This window comes from Coffea arabica, chromosome 1c, assembly GCF_036785885.1.
Source record: "Coffea arabica cultivar ET-39 chromosome 1c, Coffea Arabica ET-39 HiFi, whole genome shotgun sequence".
Lineage (NCBI taxonomy): Eukaryota > Viridiplantae > Streptophyta > Magnoliopsida > Gentianales > Rubiaceae > Coffea > Coffea arabica.
This window is the reverse complement of record NC_092310.1, coordinates 8,965,406-8,972,778: the sequence shown is the minus strand read 5'-3', so window position 1 is coordinate 8,972,778 and position 7,373 is coordinate 8,965,406. Positions and strand designations below refer to the sequence as shown.

The 7,373-nt window shown below is 37.5% G+C and overlaps 1 long non-coding RNA gene across 1 annotated transcript; it reads left to right on the top strand.

The window, feature by feature from the left end:
• Positions 1–212: 212 nt before the first annotated feature.
• On the top strand, positions 213–5,214 carry LOC113713594 (uncharacterized). The gene is made up of 2 exons (XR_011817256.1): positions 213–2,965; positions 3,056–5,214. It is a non-coding gene; the product is annotated as an uncharacterized lncRNA (long non-coding RNA).
• The last annotated feature ends 2,159 nt before the right edge of the window (positions 5,215–7,373 follow it).

The following is a 7,373-nucleotide window of genomic DNA, read 5'->3' as shown; positions in this document are numbered from 1 at the left end:
TGTTGGAAGAGGGACCTAAGGATGTGGAAGACGTTAATGTGTTGCAACTTGAGCAACATTTGAATAATAACATGAACTTATCACCGCGCAAGGCCCCCCACGAATCCATAGAGATGCTCCGCTGGCGACTCGATGGTTTAAAAAATCCTGATGACTGGAAAATGTTTTGGAGCAAAAGGTCTCTAAAAAAGGTAACTTCGCCTTCTCAAGCTTCTCTTGTTCGTTCCTATAAATGATTAAGGCCCTTTTTTGGGATGTAAGAGGGATGCAAAAGTCGATTGCTTTGACACGATTACGTAAACTAAGGCAATTACATGGTTTTTCTTGTTTCGTTAAGTGAACCTTTAATCGATGTGTCCAATCTTGAGTTGTATAGAGGTAAGTTAAGGTTTCACAAGGCATTTGCGAATTCTGAGGGTAGAATCTGGGTGTTCTTTGATGAGAATTTTGATGTAAATCTAATAGCTCAATCGAGCAAATTTTTGGCTTTCAAGATTGTTTCTTCACAATTGGGATGTCCTTTTATTGGTGTTTTTGTACATGCTTTGTGTGGTCAATTGGTGCATCAGGAATTGTGGAGGGATATCTCAAATTTGGACACCGGGCTTCCAATGCTAGTTTGTGGTGATTTTAATGCTATTTTGTCCTCGGATGAGAAGAAGGGTGGATGGCCTTTCATGGCACACGAAGCTAGTGGTTTTCAGGAGTTTATTGATTCCCTGGACCTGTTAGATGCGGGATTTTCGGGTTCTAAGTTTTCGTGGTGTAATAATAGATTTGGAACGGGTAGAGTTTGGAAACGACTTGATAGATTGTTGCTTAGCCAACTTTGGGCAGACCTCAAGCTGTCTTCATCGGTGTTACATCTGAATCCGCTAGGGTCTGATCACCCCCCGCTTTTGCTTAGATTTAAGCCGTGCCTGGAGGAGGTTCCTAGGAGCTTTGCGTTTTTAAATTTTTGGCCATCTCATCCAGATTTTTTGCAGGTAGTTCGTGATGCTTGGGATGGGGATGATACGGGGTGTCAAATGAGGGTGCTATTCCTGAAGATGAATCGGGTAAAGTAGTGTTTGAGGCAGTGGAGTAAGGAGGTTTTTGGAAGTATTTTTGATGTGGTACGAGTGGTTGAAGAATCTGTCCCGCAACAGGAATTGATTCTTGAAGAAGATCCATCTGAATTAAACCTGTCCAAATTACAGACCAGGCAGAAAACACTAATGGGCGGCTTTACATAGGGAGGCTGCTTTTTGGCATAAAAAATCTTGGATACGATGGCTCAGGAAGAGGGATGCTAACTCAAAGTTTTTTCATGCATCTTTGAAAAAGCAAAGGTTACGAATATTCATACACCAGATTAAAGATGAGCATGGGAGTTGGTTGGAGGAGTCAGAAATTCAACAAGAGGCTATTTGGTTTTTTTGGAGAGCCGTTTCTGCGGAGCAAACATAAGGGAGTGATGACGGTCCTTTGTTGCAATTGATTCCGAGGTTAATCAATCAAAAAGATAATGCTGCTTTGGTACAAGTCCTTTTGGTGGAGAAGGTCAGGGTGAGGGTGCCCCGGCCCGATGGATTCACTGGTACCTTTTCACGGCTACTTGGGAGATAGTTGGCCCATAGGTCTCTCTAGCAATTTAGGAAGAGTGAATGGCGGAAATGGTCACTTAACTATTCAAAATGGCACCCTTTAGTCGTCAAACAATTTTTTAGCCCAAAAAGGTCACTAAGCTCACATAAACGTGCTAGCGGAGTCATTTTACCGATTTTTACAGGTGAATGATCCGGTTACAAGGCTATGTAGAGTAGAGGAATATTTGTGAAGGGGTAAAAATGTCCAAAAAAAATATACAAACCTGTTTCTTCCTTTCTCCCAAGCTGTGTTGGTATGGGAAAATTGTCTTCTAGTGTGAAAAAGAATAAAGCAGAATTGTACTCTTCTCCATGCATCAAGATCACGGTTCTAGTAAAATGCAAGATTCCCTTCCACTTATTATTTAACTCTTTCCTTGCATCAAGATCATCACCATCGTCATTATCTTCTTCTTTGTCTTCTAGTGTGTTGTCAAGCTGTGATGATTCTTGTTTTTCTCTCTGAGTTGTCATTTGGACATGGAGCTTATGGGTTTGTAACTTGGCTCTTGATGGCATTATTTGCAATGGGCACCTCCCTCTTTGCCTGATTTTTTGATAGATCTGAGCCTTTTTTTTTCCATTTTTGTTTATATAATTTTAGCTTGAACAACACCGGATATTTTAGATCTGAGCCTTGCAACGGGCTCCTCCCATGTGTATATTGATTCTCACCAACACCGGATACAAGTAAAACCACCATCTATGGCTGCTGGAATTGGCGTCGCAGCCGGTTCCCAGAAAGTCTGTTTCCAGGTCAACTCATTTCTAACCCGAAAACCCACCTCCTTAGTTGCAGATAGTCTGACGTTTTCCCCTTTAGCCTAGCGATTCAGCACAACTCGGAGATGTCGAAGGAAGCCCAGGTTGAGGGTTTGTTTTGTGCTGGAGGATGAGGAATTGAAAGCCCAGTTGGTGAGAAGTGAGGAGGAAGCCCAAGAGCGCGAGAAAGTGATGGCGAAGCGAATCTCTGATGTAAGAACGGCGGAGAAACTAGCCACGAAGAGATCAGCATCTTTTTTTGCTACAACTTGCGAGGAATGAAGAAATAGGTTTGCCATATTTTTTTGGGACATTTTTATCCCTTCACAAATATTCCTCCACTCTACATAGCCATGTAACCGGATGATTCACTGGTAAAATTCGATAAAATGACTCCGCTGGCGTGCTTATGCGAGTTTAGTGACCTTTTTGGTCATAAAAAAAGTTTGATAATCAAAGGATACCATTTTAAATAGTTGAGTGACTATTTCGGCCATTCACTCATTTAGGAATTTTTGGTTGGGGCTAGTTTACCAATTGGGTTTTCCTCAACGTTGTTTGCGTTAATTCCTAAGGTGATTAATCCCGCTGGTTTTACTGATTTTTTTCTAATAAGTTTATGTAATTTTATTGCCAAAATTATTTCTAAACTACTGGCTTCCCAGCTGGCTCCTGTTTTTGGAAAAATCATCTCCCCTCAATAGAGTGCATTCATCAAGGGTCGGTTGATTTCAGATAATATTTTGCTGGCACAGGAGATGTTTTCATCAATCTCCAAAAAAGTTCAAGATGGTAATGTGGCCCTAAAGCTTGACATGGCAAAAGCTTATGACCAGGTGTCTTGCATGTTTCTTTTACAGGTTATGCGAGCTTTTGGTTTCTTTTAGATTTCGATAGACATGGTTTGGAGAATCATATCATCGTGTAAGTTCTCGGTGCTGTAGGCCATGTGGTTTCTTCGCATCCTCTCGAGAGCTAAGGCAAGGGGATCTGTTGTCTCCAGCATTATTCATCATTTCTACTGAGGTGTTATCAAAGGGTCTGAATGCATTGCAACTTAACAAGTCTTTCACCTCATATTTCGTGGCTCAACATTGTCCTCTTGTGACTCATTTAGCATATGCAAATTACATTATTATATTCAAGAAGGGCAGTCAACGAGTGTTTGGGTCAATTAGTTAATGTTTCAAAGAGTTGTTTTTTGGTTTCACCAAGGGCTCCCGCAACTCGAAAGAGCTTAATACATAAGTTGACGGGTTTTCCTTCTAGGCAGTTCTTGGTTAGATATTTGGGGTGCCCAATGTTTGTGGGCCGGAAGAGGAAAACATATTTCACACATATTATTGATGCAGTGGTGGCACGTATACAACAATGGAGTGTAAGGTGGTTGTCAATTGGAGCTCGTGTGATTTTGATTAAATCGGTCTTGTCAGCGATGCCGGTGTATTTGCTATCCGTGTAGCTCCTCCCAAAGGTGTGATCTACCAGATTCAGCAAATTTTTGCGAACTTCCTTTGGGGTGATTCACAGTTTGGTCGTCGATTTCATTGGGTAGCTTGGGCGAAGATGTGTTGTCCAACAGATGTGGGAGGGCTTGGTACCGCAAGAGATTTGTCAAATGTTGGGGGAGGTTTGTCTAGCTACAGGGGAGGATCCAAACACTCCTTTTTGGGCCTTGTTGATGTCGGGAGAATTTGAGATCTGCTTTATGATTCCAATATTAGATGGTTCTCCATAGGAATCTTGGATATACACATTTGTTTGGCAGTCGGGATTGCCGCTTAAGGTTTCATTTTTTACGTGGAGATTGTTAAAGCAAAAACTGCCTGTAGATGAACATCTCTTCAGGTTTCGGATTGCTGGTCCGTCTAAGTGTGTTTGTTGCTTGTCTTCGGAGAGCGAGTCAATCTATCAGCCGTTTGCCAAAAGTGAGACCTCAAATGTAGTGTGAGCATATTTCCAAGGCCCACTTGGTATTTTCCGTCCGAACATGGGAGTACGTGGTAGGTTGTTTTCCTGGGGTTGCTTAAGGCTACCAATTTGAGGATGAGGTGGCTATTGCGGGTAACTCCTTCGGTTCTTTTTTGGTTTATTTGGCATTTTCAAAATAAAGTTTCAATTTGATGGAGTGGTTATTGATTGGCGACAATTGGTCTTCTAGATAACCTCTGAGTTGCTAATAATGTTTCGAGCAAAGTTTAACGTATTTTTCCCGATGGGTACCCCTTGGTCGAAGGTTGTAAATTGCTTGCAGGAAGTTCCTTCTGTGTTTAAAGTTTCTCGGGTCTCCTGGAGTTCTCCTTCGGTAGGTTACGTTAAATTAAATACAAATGAATCATTGCAGGGTAATCCGGGATTGAGCGGTGGAGGCGGCATTCTTTGGGATTCCAACGGGGACGTGTTATTCGCCTTTTCTAAATTTTATGGTAATCTTTCTGCTCTGCAAGTAGAGGCTAGGGCATTGTGTACTGGTCTGGAGATTTGTGCTTTAATGGGTGAGTCTAGAGTTATGGTGGAGGTGGATTCTAAGGTTTTATGGTATATATTGGATTTTAAAGCATTGAGTCCTCCATCGATTCGTTTGATTATACGGAAGATCCGTTTATTTGATTCTCTAATGCATTCGGTTACCCATTGTTTCCGGGGAGGCAATATGGTGGCAGATTCTTTGGCATCGTTTACTATATCAACTGGTTCTTTTGTTTTGTTTCACTTGCAGCACAGCTTACCTAGATGATCTAAGGGTTTGGTGCGGTTAGACCAACTTGGCATTTGTAATTTTGAATTAGGATATGGTAAGGTTCGGTTCCCCCTCTGTGTGTAATTTTTTTTTTTTATTGTTTTTAATAAAATGGAAGAGGCTGCCTACTAGGCGTGAGTGGCGGTTTGTTTTAAAAAAAAACAATGGGGTAAAATGGATATTTATACAAACTTTAAAGGGATTATATAGATATTAAGATTTTATCACATGCATTTTTAAAACGTATTTGATATAAATGCTGTAATTAATTGTGTATTTTATCTATTTTTCACTTTATATAAAATCACAGGACTTATGTGGCTATTTTAAAATCTTAGGAAGGTCATCTAACATTATGTAAAACTATAGGAAGGTAATAAGTAATTCATCCTATTTTTGTCAAGAGTGATATTTGATGTTAACCTTTTCCAAGAGTACCGTTAATCCGGGAACATCTTTCCACAATATTAAAGTTATTTCGGAAAGACCCCAAATTTAAGAGGTGCAACGAGTGTTAGTTTGGAAAGCCTCTCAATATAGGAGTTGAAAAGATTCTAAATATTGGAGGTACAATAGATTATCTCGAGCGTTTACTTTTTGCAAAAGTGAAGGAAACATGTTATGTATCTAAATGTAAAATGTCTATGGGAGATGCAATAAATGAGAATGTGTATATTCACATGGTATATTAAGTTTAGTAAGTGTATTAATAAATGTCTATAGGAGATGCAATAAATGAGAATGTGTATATTCACATCGTATATCAAGTTTAGTAAGTGTATTAATGTGTGCTTACTGGGCATTTTTAGAAAAATCAGTAAAAATATTGCTCATATGGTGCTTATTAAATGGTTGTCTGATTTTTGGTTTGTTTGATAACTCAATTCAATATTTAAATTTAATGGATTCAGACTTTAATATATTCAGACCATTTGATAAAAAAAAATTGAATATCTGAATTAATTAAGTGGCACTGAATTTCCTAGGCAAAACTTGCTCTCAAAATTAAGTGATAAGCTATTTACGTATCATTGAATATGATATGCACTCAAATATATTAGATTTAATACTTAAAAATTTAATAATTTAATAGATTCCGACTTTAAAATTTAGATTTCAAACTTCAGTTTTATCAAACGCACTCTAGGTCTCGTCTTACTTTGGGTTCATATGAAATCGCAATCATCACAATCCAATCGTTTTGTCAACTAATTGGAATCATGAATATTCTTTGATGGATATGAGTTCATCATGAATATTTTACTTATTTGTGAAACTTATGCAAAGCTAGATTAGTAAACTTAATTACCATAATAGTAAGTTTTGGAACATAAATGGCAGGTCTTATTAATTAAAAGGTAAATTTTATTATCTACTAAAATTTATTACTTTATTGTATAGACTTACCAATTTATTTGTGAAACCTACATAAAGCTAGATTAGCAAGTTCAAAACAGTTATAGTAAGTTTTGGAAAATAAATGGTAACTATGTGCTATGAAAAGGTAACTTAAATGAAAAATTAAAACTAACTACACCATTGCATAACTTCCTATTTTACTTGAGAAGCTTACATACAACTAGATTAGTAAGTTTAAACACAATAATAGTTTTGATAAATGGTAAGTTATACAAATAAAAAGGTAACTTTTTGAAATTTATTATTTTATTGCATAAACTTACCATTTTACTTGAAAAACTTGCATACAATTAGGTTATTAATTTTAATCAGCAAGTTTTGCTAGATAAATAGTAAGTTTAATTACTAATAAAAATTTAAAGGGATTTTCTAACACGGCACTCATTAACACACCTAGCATTCACCGAGCCCACCATATATACACACATACTAACAATTATTATTCTCTCTTGCATTTATATATTTTTTCTATTTAATCTTGCCTACCCGCCCTTATATGTATTTACTTTTCTAATTAATCTTATATTTTCAAAAATATAACACTTGAAATATATCTTAACAAGTGCCCTCTGGGCACCCGTTAGATAGTCCAAAATTTCAATTTTAAAATTTAATGCTTCATTGCACAAACTTACAATTTTACTCAAGAAACTTACATACGGCTAGATTAGTAAATTTAATCGCGATAATGGTAAATTTTGTTAGATAAATGTTAAGTTATACTAGTTAAAAAGTAACTTCTACAATTTACCACTTCATTGGACAAACTTACTATTTACTTCAAAAACTTACATACAACTAAAATGAGCAAAGCTTAGCCAAAA